Raw genomic sequence first — 18942 nt, 5'->3', positions numbered from 1 at the left:
GAGGTAAGATCTGTGAAAGATGATGATAGGAAGAGGGGCCGAGGCGGTTGCAACTATAGGTCCTTCAAAGGTTGTGACCCGCCTAAGCTGACTGGTTCAGGAGACGCAATCACTACTCTTCAATGGATAACCGCCATGGATAAGGTTATCCGCATCAGCGAGTGCCGTCCTGACCAAGCTGTCGGTTATGCCACCCAATCATTTGAAGATGAGGCTATGTATTGGTGGGAGAGTGTGGAGCAGAGGAAGACCCGTGAAGAGATCAAGGCGATGAGATGGAATGACCTAAAAGACATGGTGATGAAGAGGTTCTGCGCTGATACAGAAGTTGAAAGAGTGGAGATGAAGTTTCTGAACTTGAAAGCGGGAGAGATGACACAACGGGAGTATACTACTGAATTCAACCGCATGTCTAGGTTGGTACCTGACATGGTGAACACCGAAGCTAAAAGGATCAAGTGTTACGTAAGGGGACTTCCACGAAATGTTCGCACTTTGGTTAAGTCTAGTAAGCCCGCAACATTTGACTCGGCCGTGGAATTGGCCGAGATGATTTATGAGGACCCATCGCCTTGATCTCTTCACGGGTCTTCCTCTGCTCCACACTCTCCCACCAATACATAGCCTCATCTTCAAATGTTGGTGGAATGACCTAAAAGACATGGTGATGAAGAGGTTCTGCGCTGATACAGAAGTTGAAAGAGTGGAGATGAAGTTTCTGAACTTGAAAGCGGGAGAGATGACACAACGGGAGTATACTACTGAATTCAACCGCATGTCTAGGTTGGTACCTGACATGGTGAACACCGAAGCTAAAAGGATCAAGTGTTACGTAAGGGGACTTCCACGAAATGTTCGCACTTTGGTTAAGTCTAGTAAGCCCGCAACATTTAACTCGGCCGTGGAATTGGCCGAGATGATTTATGAGGACCTTGCCAGCTGTGAAGAGGAGAAGATGGAACCGAAGAAAAAGAACCCAACCCCAGAACCAAAGGAAGCCAATGAAGTGGATCCACGCAAGAAGAAGGCAAGGCAGAAGGGGTTCACTGCTTGTGAAAAATGTGGGAAGAGACACTCCGGAGAGTGCAGAATGGGATTAGGTGTTTGCTACAGGTGTGGAAGAGCACGACATTCCTCTTGGGAATGTAATGATTACCATAGGTGTCACAACTGTGGAGGACGTGGGCACCTAGCAAGGGATTGCAAGAAGCCAAAGGGAGGACATGAAGGAGAGAAGAGTGCTTGAGGTTAAACATATTCCTCCGTATGCTTAGAGAAGCCATTCAAGAAGGCTAGATGCTAGCCATAAGTATTAAATCTATGTGTAACTTATTGATGACTCGATGCGTGTTGTTTTATGTTGAAGTTTAGACTGGTGTTTATTAATTATGGTACGAATTGTCTGAATGCATGTTAGTCATGATAAATTGTTGTGTTGTGATAGAGTGTCGACTTAGGCTTTAGCATTAATATGATATAAGACAAAGCCTTTTGAAGATCGAAACGAGACTTGGTACATTGAGGGCCTCATGGACAAGCTACCGTAATAGCTAAAGCATATGAATACCACTCGATGACTACAATTAAGGAGTAAGAAGGATAACCTAGAAAGCAAAGGCGATAAGGAAGTGTTCGTTTCACAAGGAACAAGTTAGGTTTCGGGGACGAAACCTCTTTAAGGAGGGAAGACTTGTAACATCCCAAAATTTCAAAGTGATATTAATTATATTACTTACTAATAGAGGGAAAGTTTACTCGGGTTGTCAGGAAATAAATAATAGAGTAGGAGTTGGTATGAGTCGGGCTAGTGTTGGATTAATGGAGACGGGTTAAATGAGAATGGGCCTTAGGTCCATGGGATTTCAGGGATATAAATATCCCCTAAACCCAAAATATCTTTCATTCCTTATTCTCTCTAACACTCCAAAAACACACACACACCACCAACTTCGCCGGCGGAACGGACGAGAGAAGACCGAGATCAGAGAGAGAGAGAGAGATTAGTTGTGTTAACAAGTTAAACGAGATCCAAACAAGCTCAAAAAGGTATGATTCTTGATCTTTAAAGTTTAAAGATCCAAGCTTTTTAGTGTATAAGCGACCGAAAATGGTCGGGAAGCGTAGTGGGTGATATTGAACCATAGAAAGGGTGTTAAAATCGCTCGAAATGCTGGAAAGAAACCGAACAGCGGCTGTCTGGGCAACTTCGCCTGCATCTGGGCAACTTCGCCTTCAAAGCGATGAACTTCGCCTGCAAGCTAAGTTCGCCTGATGGCAACTTCGCTGTAAAGTTAAGTTCGCCTAACTGGTAACTTCGCCTGAGGCCAAGTTCGCCTGATGACAACTTCGCCTGAGGCCAAGTTCGCCTGATGACAACTTCGCCTGAAGCCAAGTTCGCCTGATGACAACTTCGCTGTAAAGCTAAGTTCGCCTAAGGTTTAACTTCGCCTAAAGCCAAGTTCGCCTGAGGTTTAACTTCGCCTAAAGCCAAGTTCGCCTGAGGTTTAACTTCGCCTAAAGCCAAGTTCGCCTAAGGTTTAACTTCGCCTAAAGCCAAGTTCGCCTGAGGTTTAACTTCGCCTAAAGCCAAGTTCGATTAGAAAATAAATTAAAAGCGATAAGTTAAAGTAAGCTAATACTAGGCCACCAGATTAGATCAGGCGAGTATTGATACGTGTGACTTGTACAGTCAGCCGAGCTCAGTTAAAGAAGGGATTTACAGCTATCAGAAAAAGAAGCAGAGTTCAGGTGAGTTTCTAGCCCCATTCCTTGTTATGTTTTCGGGGTGTGTGCATACTCAATATGTTTGTTAATACACTTATCCTAAGAGATAAGTGTATGCCTTATGTGGATAATGTGAAATGTATGAATGATTGCTTGATGGTACGTGAACGATCTTCGGATATTGCACGTACTGTCAGGTTGTAACGCTATGTATAAAGTAAGTATGTTATGTATGTTTATGTGTATGAACATGATAGAGATAATAGAAGAAAGAAATGATAATGTATGGTCGTATGGTTACGAAAATGGTACCGAGCCCTAATAATACTCGAGGTATGATGTATGGCTGTATGGTTACGAAAAGGGTACCGAGCCCTACTAATACTCGAGGTATGATGTATGGTTGTATGGTAACGAAGAGGGAATCGAACCCTACTAATATTCGAGAACTAAGGAACCGAACCCTACTAATATTCGATATTGCACGTATTGTCGGGATATAAATAAAGATATTAATATTGTATGTAATGTAAGGATGATGTATGAACATTATGAATGAAAGCTTGTCGGTACGTGAACGATCTTCGGATATTGCACGTATCGTCAAGGGAAGTGAATAGCTCCTTACATGGATATTAAATAATAACTTATAGATAGTGTTCCTTCTATGGAAAGTATAGTGTTCCTTCTATGGATAGTAAAGTGTTCCTTCTATGGAATGTATACAGAGTGTTCCTCCTATGGAAATTATATATAGTATGGTAATGGTAATGGTTCTTTTAATAGATATTACGTGACGATCCTCCTATGGATATTTATACGAGGGTAAGGTAGTAATATGTGTCTTCGGATACGGGAAGAAATATATGGGAATAAATTGTATGTTGCCTGATTAACTAGAACTCACTCAGCGTAGCTGACTTTTAGTATGCACGCAGGTGAGCTGATTATAGAGTTAGCATGAGGATGACACACGGCATGGATTGAACGGCTGGCATCTGAAGAAAGAAGTAAAGATGTTTTAAAAATAAAGTTTTGTGTTATGGTATCAAAGAAAAAGATTTAATGTTTTGTAACAAATGATTGATGTTTTATATTCCGCGAAAAGTTTAAAAAAAAACTCTGATTTGAAGAACTGTGTTTATGAGTAAATCCGACGCTAAAGTAGGGTCACCGGGTTCGGGGCCTTACAGACATCGACCCTCTTCCGACCCTTGTTATTGTTTATGACTTGATTACTACATGTTGACGTGCTTCATATGTTTAGATAAGTTAGCTAAACAGTGTAACTAATTGCTCGAATGGTTCTTACTAAGTATTAAGTAGCATTATCACTCGTATAACAATTTAATATTATGTTTGTCGTCGAAGATTAATGTTAAATCAAGAAAAAATCAATGCTCTTAGAGGGTGTTTGGGATTCCTTATTTTACCTCCTTATACTAATTCAAGGCATAAGTTATTAGTTACAAAGCTGTAACTTATACCTTATACACTCACAAAAATATAACTTTTCCAAACACCTTATAACTTGTAACCCATAAGTTATATGCTATAAGGAGCTAAAATAAGAAATCCCAAACAACCCCTTATTTGGATAGAAGAAATAGTCACAATAATAGTATTTAGCAGACATCATGACGACGCACCATCCTAACATAGCTTCTTGCCACGCCCTGGTTCGAAGATTTTCATCTATACAAATAGGTTAATGAAAGAATTTCTCTAAGCTATTAGGCACGTAATACATTTCAACTATCTCTTAATACTTAGGCTTACGTACATTCTCTCGTGACTTACTCAATTTTCTGAGTTTATACTTACTGCTTAGAGCTATAGCCTAGAGTTAATCCGATATGTTTCTTTTGTGTGTTAACCGTTAAAATAACATATCAACTCACAAGAATGCAATTTAACTTCTTTTTTTTTTACTTTGTAACAGCTCAAAAATCCATCTAATCTACTCTAGTCCTAGTATTTTACCTCATAAAGTCATAGTAAACAAAAAGACTCGAATAACTTCATTAACGCAGGGCTGGTTCAACGTCCACGGAGGCCTAAAAACTAACTAAAATGTCGAGACCTTTTTATTTTCTTTTCTATATGCATATAGCGTCAGAGAGTACACAAGAATTATAGAATACGGATGATATGGCATGATAATGAATATGAAGCAATCATCCTTACCTTGTGGCTCATTATTGTGTTACTAATTTAAAAAAAAAATTACTTTCAAAATCTCATAATACATAACTCTTATTTAAGATGGAGGTCCTATAAATCTGGAGGCCTAAAGCCATTGCCTCATTTAGCTTACCCACGAGACGGCCCTGCATTAACGACCATCAATCAAGTTCCTCTGACAACCTAAAGATTATGTACGTGTTTGATTATTAGCTTTGTAGGTTTTAAATTTCTTTCCTACCTCCTTCATGAAAAATAATATCATTTCTTATAAGTTGTGTTGCTATGGTTATCTTAAACTTAAATGCGTAGTACTTTGAAATGACTCGCATTATATCACTGGTGAATTTTATAAGATTCGACTTCTCTCATCATAATTAACTTCCAAAGTTACATTCATTAATACCAAATTTAATTCAATACAAAGTGGACGTGCCGGAGTGGTTATCGGGCATGACTAGAAATCATGTGGGCTCTGCCCGCGCAGGTTCGAATCCTGCCGTCCACGTTTTTGCTGTACTTTTGATACAGCCAAATAGTTTTTTTAGAAAATGTTGTCGATTATAGCAAAACGAACTGTAAGTTCAGTTTTTACGAAAACATAGAACCACAATCTTGGTTTGTTTCGGTTTGGTTTTTTTCGTTTTCTTGCACACGCACACCTCTAGTTTATATTTACAATCCTGAGTTGATATATGGTTTATAAATCTTATTTTCTTTTCTTCATCAAATTTTTTTCAGAACAAGAGCCGAGTATTCAAGAGGTCCAGTTTTATGCATCATATCCTGCAGGAATGAGCTTTTGACTGATACTACTAAGGTAAGTTAGTTTTAGTTATATCTTATTATTCTTAAAATAAAATTGTTTGTTTATCAGAGTTTTGAAAGGTTTTAGTTTGTGCTTAGTTGTATACATTTGCACTCGGGAATTGCTTTGAAGTGGAAGAATGGGGACCGATTGAATGGTCTGTAAAGACTGTAATGGCTAAACATTTCGAGCGTCAGAATCACCATACGCGTATCATGGTGTAAGTTACATTGACACATTGAGTTCTCTAATCTGCATAAATTTTAGAAATGTATATTGAAATGTTTTGTCTTTTTGCATCAATACCAGGCTCACATTGCCTCTAATGGACACCTTGATGGAAGTGGCTTATAGTAAACATAAGCTTATGAGGGTGTTGTTATGTTACTCATTTATTGTTCTTTAATTCTAAAGTCTATGTTTCACCATACTCAAATTGCATGCTAGCATCTTCAATTAATATGGATATACTTATTTATCAATAAAGCCATATATCCATCTGGTTTAGTATCTGGCTATTATGCTTTAAATAGAATATATTAGTTTGTTTTTATTTAAATACATATATACTTGTCTCTTTTTTTTTTATAAGATAAGTTTTGAAAATAATGTATAAACTTTCTAAAGACCTTAAATAGAGCAAATTTTTTGGTAGAATTTAGTGGCTTATATTTTTATGAATTTAATGTTAAGAAATAAAAAAAAATGGTTATTATCCTAGGCAGAATAAATCACTCTTCTAGCTATGAGATATGTGGTTTCATACGTTAGATTTGCACAACATTATATCGCGTATAAGTTATACCTTTGTGTGTCATCATCAAACATTCAAAGTTTCAAACGTCCTTATTGTTGCGAGGCATGTGTAATATGCGACTAGTATTTTGTTGCAGTACACGGCTACGAGGTTACATGTTATGGTAGAGATTTGTTTTTGTGCGAATATAGAGAGTAACTGCGTCTGCTTGAATGATTTTCTGTTTATTTGTATTTCACTGGATCAAGTTAAACCCATTAGACTAGGGCTAACGGACTAAGTCTACTAAATGAAACCTAAAAAGGCCCATCACCCGTTATTTCTATTTGACTATTTATAAGTTATATAGATAAGAGAAAAGATAGAATACAATAATTGTTTAACGTACTTAGATACCAGAATACTTATATTCATGATATCGATCCATCAAATCACATCACAAGATCTCAAAATCGTCAATACATATCCAATTAATCATTGGTTCACCGAAATAAACAGTTTTTGGTCGTTAATCGGTAAATTTTTTACTTTTCTTAACCAAAACCGTTTTGAGCGTTTTAGTATTTTTGGCTGAGCGTTTTAGTTTTTTGGTTGAGCGTTTTAGCTTTTTTGCCTTTGAGCGTTTTGTTTTTGTCTTTGAGCGTGATTCGCGTACCTATTGTACGTTAAGCAATTATTGTACAATAACATCACCCGTATAAATAAAATAGCGTAATATGCTCTTTCGTAATAAATTAATCATTTTTTTAAAATACGTTTGCATTTTATTATCATACTATACCTCTATAGTAATGTAACATTTAAACAATTTTTGTTATTTAGTGGTTATTAGAATTTACTATAATACTTTATACTGTTTATAACTTAAATTGTATTTTTGTGTTTTTTTTAATCACCGGATATAATATGTTAAAATAAATCATTTGGATTGACAAGATGAAAACTTTGTTTGAATAATGTCCCGCTCCTTGTGATGTGGTGGTAAATGTGTTAATGTTACATAGCAAAAGATTAAGGTTCAAACCGGACTAGTTACTAAAAAAAAAATATCAAACTCAAAGGAATGTTCTTTGTCTAACACAAGGACTCTTTGGAATTGACAAACCTACTCCCAAAAATCACCATTTCCACCACCCATGCTCATATTCGGGATTCACCTTGAAACTCACATACACATACTTCTAAAACTATTTCTTTATATATTTATTTCATCAAAGATTCACTTTACAAAAAATAAGTGTTTTTATTATATTTGGATGATAATAGTTCAAAAAGTTCATTAGTAGTATAAGAGAAACTAGAATTTGTTAATTCATTCTATAACATTCACTTTTTTATTTAGATTATGTAAGGTCCCGAACCCGGTAGCCCTACTTTAGCGTCGGATTTACTCATAAACACAGTTCTTACAAATCAGAGTTCATTAAAACTTTCGCGGAATATAAAAACTTTCATGAAACGTTACAGCAATCCAAAACTTGCCTTAATTAAACATTCCTGTCTTTCAAAATAAACGTCAATTACATTAAAACATCTTGAGTCTTCAGATGCCAGTCTCCTATTCGCCCACCATGTGTCCGCTCAAGCTAGCTGTCTCATTCTACTCACCTGCGTGCATACTAAAAGTCAGCTACGCTGAGTGAGTTCTAGTTAATCAAGCAACTTATCATACAACCACTACATACAATATATATGTATCCGAAGACACATAGTCCACAGTCTAACATGCCACTGCTTAACCACTTAATTACCCCTATAGCTTAGCCTCTTAATTACCCCTACAGCTTAGCCACTTATGCCACTTTATGCCACTTGATGCCACTTTAATAACGAATATCGTTATGCCATTTTGCCACTTTAATAACGAAGTCACGTATAGGCTTACCCTACCACGTACTATCGTCATGCCACTAACACTCTTACTAGACTCTGCCACTTCTATCACAATCTACCCCTACTTGTCTACAGCACACTTTATATCAATACAATATTTACATAATAAGCAAGTCACATCATAGAATACATACACACTAACAACCACTTGACAATCACTATCCTTGGCGATACGTGCAATATCCGAAGATCGTTTACGTACCGACAAGCATTACATAATAGCTACTTGTATAACATCTATACACTTACCACTTAAGGTAAGTGTATTCACACTTTCACATCTAACCTGCTTACCTTACCACTTAGCCTCTTATTTACACCTACCACCTTGCCACTTTAATAACGTATAACGTTATGCCACTTTGCCACTTTAATAACGTAAAACGTTATGCCACTTTGCCACTTTAATAACGTAAAACATTATGCCACTTTGCCACTTTAATAACGTATAACGTTATGCCACTTTGCCACTTTAATGAAGTAGTCACGTATAGGCTTACCCTACCACGTACTATCGTCATGCCACTAACACTCTTACTACACTCTTGCCACTTCTAACACGCTCTACCTCTACTTGTCTACAACATGCTTCATATCATTTACATAATAAGCAAGTCACATCATAGCATTCATACCCACGTAATAACGATGGCACGTACAGGCTTTCCCTATCACGCGCTCACGTTATGCCACTAACACCCTTAGACTCTTGCCACTTCTAACACACTCTACCTCTACCTGCCTATATCACACTTCATATCAGTTCAGTATTTACGTAATGAACAAGTCACATCGTAACATTCATACACGCTATCAACCACTTGGAATTTACTATCCTTGGCGATACGTGCAATATCCGAAGATCGTTCACGTACCGACAAGCATTATAAAACATATACCTCGTATAACATCTATAGCATACACTTACCACTTAAGGTAAGTGTATTCACACTTCACATCGAGTATGCACACAGCCCCGAAAACATAACAAGGAATGGGGCTAGAAACTCACCTGAACTCTGCTTCTTCCTCCGATAGTTGTAAATCCCTTCTTTAACTGAGCTCGGCTGACTGTATAAGTTACACGTATCAATACTCGCCTGATTTAATCTGGTGGCCTAGTATTAGCTTACATTTACTTATCGTTTTTAATCTATTTTCTAATCGAACTTGACTCTAGGCGAAGTTAAACCTTAGGCGAACTTAGCTTTAGGCGAAGTTGTCATCAGGCGAACTTAGCTTTTAGGCGAAGTTGTCATCAGGCGAACTTAGTTTTAGGCGAAGTTGTCGTCAGGCGAACTTAGCTTTGCAGGCGAAGTTCATCAGGCGAACTTAGCTTGCAGGCGAAGTTGTCGGCTGCAGCTACTGTTCGCTCTTAAATCCTTCGTTTCTTAACTAAATAACTCGATTTAGGTATCCACTGAATCGTCTGACCAGCGCCTACAAACCCCAACCATCAAATCGACCTAACATCGATGTTTAAAGGGTGCGATTTAGGCATATAGGTTACAGGTTCTTTTTATCAATCGATTAACCCATCAAATCATAACCATTTTCAGTAAGATTAGCTTTGTTGGATTCGTTTTTACCATACAAACTCAGATCTATCATTTCTCAAATCAAACCGAACCTATACGAACGATTTCTAACTATAAACGTACCTTGAACGAGTCGAACTACGAACACGGTTAAGCCTTGATGTTGTTTTGGTCCGTCACGACGTTCCAGCACCAACAAGCTCGGGTTTTCGCCTTCGGATTTTGGTTCGGGTTATAAGATGGTGTTGTGTGTGTTTTGGTGGTGTATGGAATATGTGAGAATGAGGATTAAATGGTGATTAATGGTATTTATATTTAGGGATCATGGGCTTAAGCCCATGGACTCTCCTTCCTTCTTTCATAACCCAAGTCCATAACCCATATCCATTACCCAACACTAGCCCGACCCATACCAACTCCTACTCTATTTATTTATTTCCCGATAACCCGAGTAAACTTTCCCTCTATTATTAAGTAATACAATTAATATTATTTTGGAAATTTCGGGATGTTACAGATTAATCATTTTCCTCAATCAACTTTCATTGTATCTTTAGTAAGTAAAACATCTTATTAACACATCTACAAGATATATTACATCATCAAGCTTAGGCAACTACATCATTAGATGTCTATAATCAACTTAATGAATGTACTTTATACTATACTATGTGATGATACATAATTGTTACAAGAGTTAGCAGATTCATACATAAACAAACCGGCCATAGGCAGGGGCAAATCTAATGTGGTTTCACCGGAACTCACTGAGTTTCAGATTTTTCGTAGAACATCCATATAAAAAGACTAGAATGAACCCATATATAAAATACATAGTGAACCCATAAACAAATTGGACAAATGCTTTAGTGGTTAAAGTTGTGCTTTGTAATTGAAGAGATCCGTGTTCAATTATCTCTTGTTGCATGCTTTCTAATATTTTTTATTCAAAACAGATTTAGGGTTTCTTTCTTTCACTCTTCCACCATACCGAATGTACATTAACTAGATTCAAGCAAAGGCTAAGTCATGAAGTATTGTTGCACATGTCTCCATGTTAGCTTTCTTGTGTGCTGTGTAATTGATGTATATGCTTCATATATATCTATAATCTAACTATGGGGAAAGATGAAGATGTGGCCTAATTAAACAAATGTGATTGTTTTAAGTGTAAAGGTGCAAGCAATTGCATCATTTGTATTTATGTTTATGAAACTTTATCTTCTTATGACTTGTGAAATCAAGAGGAAATTTAAGATAGATTTAACTGTAGGAAAAAACATGGTCATCAGCCCACTCGTAAAGTTACACCAATGGCAAAGGCATGTGGATTATCCTATGTTTTTTAATGGAGACGATTTTTAATTATTGTATCGTATTTTTATTATGTGAGTAACCTTACTTGACCCAAAACGTCGCATCAGCCCGAAAATTTTTATGCCCAATCCTATGAAATCGAGCACCTAAAAACAATGAACCAATTGGAAAAAATTTCTGGATCCGCCACTTGCCATAGGTAAACATCCTAGAAAATGACTTAAGATATATAACTTGTGATCCGTTTGGATTTGTGAGACCCATATATAATACGAACTAAAATGATGTAACAAGCTGTATGTTTTGACAAATGGCCTTAGCCGGTTTTCCCTACTCTCAAAATCACATTTCTTCGTGTGAAACCCAAAATTTAACTTCCAAAACACTGTACTCCTTAATTTTAATATTTACACTTGTTTAGTTATATAGTTTTTATATTACTTATCTCCGTTTTATATATAAAACTTGCTTAAAATTTACACCCTTTATAACAATTGTTTTTATGTTAATTCATTATTGGTATGTCAATATTCGTGCAAAGTTAATAAGAGAACTTTTGATGCTAGAAGGTGCATGTTCACCCCATAAGCGAAGGAATCAAAATTTTAATTATAGATACAAAAATCTTCGGTTAAAAGAAAAGCGTAGAAAGAAAAATAAAATTGAAATATGTCGAAACCCGACGTGTGAAGATGGTAAAGCAATAGTGTGAGAGAATCACATATTACTTTACAGGACGTGTCGTGTAAAGACCGGTGTTTGGTGCACTCAACTAGTTACTTAGACACCCTTTTCTCTCCACTTCTAATTGTTAGTAAGTAAAGAGGAAACACACTTGTATAGTTGGGCCAAGAGATGAGGATCTTGTTATATCAAAAGTGGCAAGAATATTTGAGGAAATAACATGTATTAATTGGTTAGGTTGGTTAGCCTAACGTGTGAGGATGGTCATGTAATTGAGTGGTGTGTGGTGTTAAGCAGAAATGATTTTGATAAAGGGAGGATGTAAGGTTCAAATGTAGGCCACCCTTTTTCTCTCCACTTAATAACTTGTTAAAAAGCAAGAAAAAACACACTTAAAGATAACATGATCTTGTTGTATCAAAAAAAGGCAAGAATAAGTAAGCGAAAAGTGGCAAGAATAACCAAGGAACAGGTGTTTGGTTAACAGAACTTTTATAAAGGAATTGAAAATTCTGAAGTAACTGAATTTGAAATCTAATTTTATTAAAAGATTTGGAATTTGAAGGAATTATAATTCATCAAATGAATCGGAAATTGTGATAAGAGAAACAATAATGAAAGAGTTGGAATCTATCACTGTCGTCACCACCCACCGATCATTCACTGTTGTTTGTTACCATTGTCGTCGCCATAACAACAATCATCGTCACTCGCACCACTAGGGTCAGGCCCAAGAATCCTCAAAACATTTTGGGCTCGAGACAAGTGATAAAAATGTGAGCCCCAATAATTTTATTTTTGATGTATGTAATGGGTTTAAATATATAGATTTTTATGTCTTTTTTTAATTTGATTAAATAGTTTAAACAATTATGGGCTGTGAGACACATAAAAAAAATATACTGCTATTTTCAAAACTAGAACTTGCGACCTTTGAAATTTCTTATAATATTTTCCAACTATAATAAAGAAATATTGATGACAAAATGAATGTGTAAGGTAACTGTGTTATTTAAAACATAGATAAAAGTTTAAATAACTTTAGGCCCATTGGAAGGGCGGGCCCGGAGCAGTAGCTCACCCTGCCCTAGGCCCCCCTCTTTGGGTCGGGCCTGCACACGACCACCCACCAAACGTTGCTGCCACCAATATCGTATCATATGCCACCATTTATTAGCCCTCAATGTTTCCAACATCTACATTACCATCACCATTGTAAGGTGTCAAGCACGTGGATGCGATGATGGAGGCTGTGGTGGCAGCGAAGAGTAATATTGGTGTCAAAAAAAATTATAGGGGAATAGCCTAGTGCCTAACTTTAGTTGCATGAATCGTTGGGTGGTGGCGATGGTAATAGATTCTAAATTTGATAGGTGGGTGATCCGATTGTGATGTTGTATCACCATAATTATGCAAGGTGAAATTAACATGAAAGCATCTATTAATACACTAAATTGCATGATTAGTGGTCTAATTATACAAACTTTATGTCATGGACCATTCTTGAAGAAAGGAGTTGTGTAATCTAGAATGGATGTGGGGATCTATATTGTAACAATTTAAGTCCATGAAACACAAGTTTAAGATTAGGTATGTGGTGATAAAGTATTAAAGTATCAAATGTTAGGGTTGTGTGTGTGCATGTGGAGGTGCATGGAATGGATGATTATGCCACGCGAACAAGATCAAGCAAGATGAGGAATTTATGTATATTGATATGATTGAACTTCTATAGGTATAGCATGTAAACTTTTTTTTAGGTAAAACTTTTTCTTTAATAGCGTTGAAACTATACTCGATACCTGAATAAAACTTACTGAGACGAGATGTCAACCGTCCATACCGATTTGATGCTCCAATCATACTCACCCAGGAACACCATCAATAAGGAAACCCACAAGTATGTGAAAAACCCACTGAGTCGGGTTTCAAACGCAAAACCATAATATCTCAATCTTTAACCATCACCGCCATACCATTTAAGCATAATATTGAACTAATGATAAAACTCATTATATTTGCATAGACCGCCAATGAGCTGGTGGTTTAGCGGTAAGGAAAAGACCTAGCGCTCCATGTAACCCATGTTTGAAATTTGCCCCCATCATTTAATTTCGGCGACACTAGGTGATGATAGGAGACCGGACGAGTAGGTAGCGTTCACTAGTTGGATCCTTGAATTGAATGAGTTTTATCTCACCTTACTGTCTGTGAGTGTTCATGGGAGTTAGCTTTATGTGAAGGTTCACAAGCATAACTTATTTATAGAATTCGTTGGCCGTTAGAAAAAATATATTTTCTTAGACCAAGTAGGCCGACATGGCGCACCTATTTTGACCCAATGCTCCCCAAGCCTAACCATGCCTCTAAACCTAACCATCCATCGAGACCATTATCCCATCACTAAACTTCAACCCTTTACACTATCCAATTACATCAACCCAATTTACCTTTTAATTAATTTACTTTTACTTACTTAATTTATGCCTTCTTTTATTAAACTTCCATTTTACGAAATGTCATCGACCAAACCAAGAAGAGCCGCACATGAATTTGTGCAAACAAACAATTTCAACAATATTCATACATTTAATAATAATAATTCTATTATCAAAGTCATTTATGTCTTTCAAATTACATCATATAGCAAAGTACAATTTACATCATTTAGTAAATGGACGGAACAACTTGTGACCCTATTTGTAAATTTGACCCCATTTGTATGCGGAGATGGAGTGGTGGTCGTCTTAACGTTCAAATTTAACGGATGAGCACAACGTATAACAAAATTGAGGCCACGGGAGCTCAAGCGGTTAAATTTTAAAAATAGAGTCGCAACTTGTTTATGCTCATTTATCACAGGAACGCAAATTGTACTTTACACTACATCATATTATGTTGTTATTATCATGTCAAGTATTACAAATAATCACCCACATATATGTGAAGAGGATTATAACAATGGTGAAATGATATTATGCTGAGTTAATTATTTTAGAGTAAATTGCGGTTTTCTTCATTGTGATTTGTTTAAATCTACAGTTTTATTCCAATAGTTTCAAATCTGCGATTTTCGTCCATGTGGTTTCATTTCACTTGCAATTAAACCCGACCTAACTAACCATGTTGAGTCTGGTCGTTAAACCCATCAGTGCGCCCCTCGCATGAGGGCAATTTTGTCATTTTTCTCTTCAAATAAACCCAACCTAATTCGCAAGCCCCATCGCGTGAGAGGTTGAGGTGTATTTGGGGAAAAAAGGACAAAATTGCCCCTCACGTGAGGGGCACACTGATGGGTTTAACGATCAATCTTAACGGGGTTAGTGGGGCTGAGTTTAATCGCAAGTGAAATGAAACCATATAAACGAAAATCGCAGATTTCAAACTATTAGACTAAACTTCATATTTGGACAAACTACGGAGACGAAACCATAGTTTACTCATTGTTTTATCTCAGCTGCACAATATGATAACAACTGTTAGCTTTGCCATAATGATAAAAGTGGTTCGTGTACTAACAGACCTATACAACTCTCCACCAATTTTAACGATTTTGGTTTCGGTTTAAGTAACCGTACACATCAAATATCTTATTATAAAAATGATACGTAAAGTTAAGAAAAAGAATTTGAAATGAATATCGATTGCACGAGTGCATCTAGACTAGACCCACTTGAAAGTTGAAAGTGAAATATGTATCCAAACAAAACAGCTAAAATCCATAAGACTTAACATGTGCAATAATAATCACAGGGCTCCAAATTGTTTGCTTTACACCGTCTAGTCCTTTTCTTTCCTTGGTGATTTTCAAACACATATCATATGATATGATAATATGATATGACCTCTTATATACTCTAGAATTTGTTTATTATGTAAGGCCTTTTTTTTGTACACAACAATCATAAAACATTAAGATATCATGAAAACATAATGAAAGGTTAATACTATATTAGTTGATGTGGATCGAGGTGAGAGCCGAAAATGCTGAGGTGGCGCTAGGGGCGGACCTATTTACAAACTAAGGGGGCTGCCGCCCACCTTAAATTTTATTTTTTAGTGTTATTTGTATGTGAAAATCCCGATCGTCCCTCTTAAAATTAGTGTTAATTCCCGATGTCGCCCCCCAAGAAAATAATTCCTAGGTCCGCCACTGGGTGGCGCCTCAGTAACTGGCGAGAACACACTTTCTCAGTTGACGTGGATATAATGAAGCTAGAGAACGATTAAACTAAGAAGGTTCTGGGTGCATATAGATTATAAAGGATGCTAAAAGCTGAAGGAAGTGTTCCTCTTTAATCGACTGTGCTTAGGCTATAGTGGAATCAACAACATGGTAGTTGGAAAATGGATATTCGACAATTATCGTAAGACCCTATCTTGAAAAATTCGACACAACGCTCTACCCAATGTTTAGGAGGGTAAGGTCCATTACCGTACACTAAAGTATTGGGATGATATAGAGAACAAACATTAGTCTAAAGCGTTAAACTTTTTATTACTAGTGGTGTATGTTTTTGAAATCTTTAACTTCTTGGAGACAAATATGTATACACAATAAAAAAAAATCATTAAACTATTTTGTTCATACATATATATTTTTTAGTTTTTAACCGCTAATATAATAACCAGTACATGACTTTTTTCATATGTAGGTTCTATATATATATATATGCGAAATTTGTTCTTATATATTTTTTTTAATTCTAGGATTAAAAAATATTGCATATCAACTATTTTTTTCTTATATTTTAAAATTTTAAGATTGAAAAATAAATAATTTATTTACTTTTGACAGTTCTCACAATGCAGGTTAGTTCATACAAATAGGAAGTTAGGAACATATCCTTGTGAAGTTGTGTGGCCTCATCTAAGAAAAAACTAGTGGATGTCTTTATACCTAGTCTTCAAAAAATCGGTTTTATCTCTCTTATCATTTCATAATGAATAAGGCTGAGGGGTGTGAGGCTTCAGCGGGGGCGCTAGAGCCCCTCCGCTCGCGCCCCAGGCGCTAGCACCACACCCCCGGGGCGCGAGAGGGACGCGAGAGTGGCGCGAGCACGGAATTCAAAGCAGGCGCAAGCCCCTTAGCGGGACCAATATGGCGTAAAGGGACATTGGGAGACGTGAAAGAGCCGTTGGGACATGAGAAATGAGCCGTTGGGCTCTTTAATTTAATAAAAAAAAATGTGTTCTTCCTATATATAAACCCAAGATCACATAAAACAATTACCACACCCAAAATCACATAAAACAATTACCACAACTTCAAACAAAAAACCCAAAATCAACCCATCTTCCAAATTTTTTTTTAAAAACATGGCTGGAAATTGGTACCCAAACCTAGATTCAGATTGTTTTTTTTTAGTACTTTAATTTTTATTTTATTTTTAGATATTAATGTGTTTTTTTAATTAATGTTTGTTTTTTTAAATAATTTATGAGTTTTTTTAATACATTTATAAAAAAATAAAAAAAAAATCCGCTGGAGCCCCTCCACACCAGGGCCAGGGGCTCCAGCGGGGGCTCCAACACCCCCCTTATCCAGTTTCTCTCTCTGCCACACGTCATAATATTATTGGCTGGAGCCCACACTCGCGCCCCCATTAGAGCCCCCCACACCTAGAGGTGCACAAATCGGTTTTTTTAAAAAAACCGGTTCGGTTATTAACCGGACCGGTTTTTTTTGGCCCGGAAAAAAACCGGTTCGGTTAATAACCGGACCGGTTATTAACCGGTTTTTGTATATGAAAACCCTAACCGGTCTAACCGGTTAATAAACCGGTTTTTTTATTAACCGGTTTTCTAATAACCGGTCTAACCGGTTAACCGTTTTTTTTTTTTTTTTTTTTTTTTTAGGGTTTGGGGTTTAGGGTTTAGGGTTTAGGGTTTAGTTTGGAAGACCGAAGCCATTCTTTGCTTTCGTTGTTAGGGTTCTTTGCTTGGAAGATTAAAAACACATAACTTTCATTTATAGCTTTTACATAAAAAATACAAACATTAAATCGTTATCGCATATTCGTAACTCAAAAATACAAACATTAAATAATGCTTAGACACGATTACATTAACAACTTGCTGTTTCTTTAACTAATTTTCTTCGCTACCCGATCCCGAGCTATTCCTTAGGTAATCGTCGTACGCGGCTTCTTCATCGGTCATTGGTTGAGTGTGTCCTTGATTGACCTCGTCTTCATACAAGGCCGCCTCATAGTCCATTTCCCCCTCGAGTGAGCGTTGATGTTGTGCCCTATCTAAAGAGTCCAAGTAATCCTTGTAGCAAATCGACATCTCTACAGCTGGTGGAGTGAGTCGAGTCCTCCTAATCGATATAACCCTGCCAGAAACAGAAAAAGCAGACTCCGAAGCTACCGTGGAAGCTTGGACCGTTAGTAAATCTTTGGCCATGGCGGCGAGGATCGGAAACTCATCCTCCTTACCTCTCCACCAAGCCAGCAAATCAAGACTTCTAAATTCATCCGGAGTCATGTGTTTCACAAAGTTGGTACCACCATACCTTCCAAGTTCACTGCTTGGGGTGTTTACCTTTTGACGTTTACCGGCGTCTTCCCAAATCATGTAGTACATCCCCATTTCAAGGTCGGTTTGGGATTGGGATTGGGCAACAGCTCTTAACGAGTCATGAATTTGGGAAGACGACCCGTATTTTGTAAGGTAAACATCATACATGTTTGACAAGGTGGTGTTGAAAGCATTCTTTAAAGTTTGGTTATAATAGGGGTTTTGATCGTCGTTTAACTCTAGCTCATTACAAATTTTTTCTATTAAAGCTTCAACACCACCAACATTGATGCAAGGGTTTAACGCAGCAGCACATGTCAAAACAGCGGGTAGTTGTTGAAAATATTTTCTAAATTTTTCTTTCATTTTTACACCCATATCAAAATAAGGTGCACCCCTACAATGAAGTTCACTCAACTTTGTGCACATGACAGCAATTTTTGGTAAAGCAATGGGGCTTGTTGGATAGTAAACCCCGGATAAACTAGCTGTGCAAGATTTAAAAATTTGAAGGA

The 18942-nt window shown here is 36.9% G+C and overlaps 1 non-coding gene across 1 annotated transcript; it reads left to right on the top strand.

Annotated features, from left to right (window-relative positions):
- Positions 1-5334: 5334 nt before the first annotated feature.
- Positions 5335-5416, top strand: TRNAS-AGA (transfer RNA serine (anticodon AGA)). The gene has a single exon. It is a non-coding gene; the product is annotated as a tRNA-Ser (tRNA).
- The last annotated feature ends 13526 nt before the right edge of the window (positions 5417-18942 follow it).

This window comes from Bidens hawaiensis, unplaced genomic scaffold (genome assembly GCF_021521415.1).
Source record: "Bidens hawaiensis isolate Kalapana, Puna unplaced genomic scaffold, B.hawaiensis_p1.1 tig00005935_1, whole genome shotgun sequence".
NCBI lineage: Eukaryota > Viridiplantae > Streptophyta > Magnoliopsida > Asterales > Asteraceae > Bidens > Bidens hawaiensis.
The sequence above is the reverse complement of the archived record's forward strand: the minus strand, read 5'-3'. Positions and strand labels throughout refer to the sequence as shown.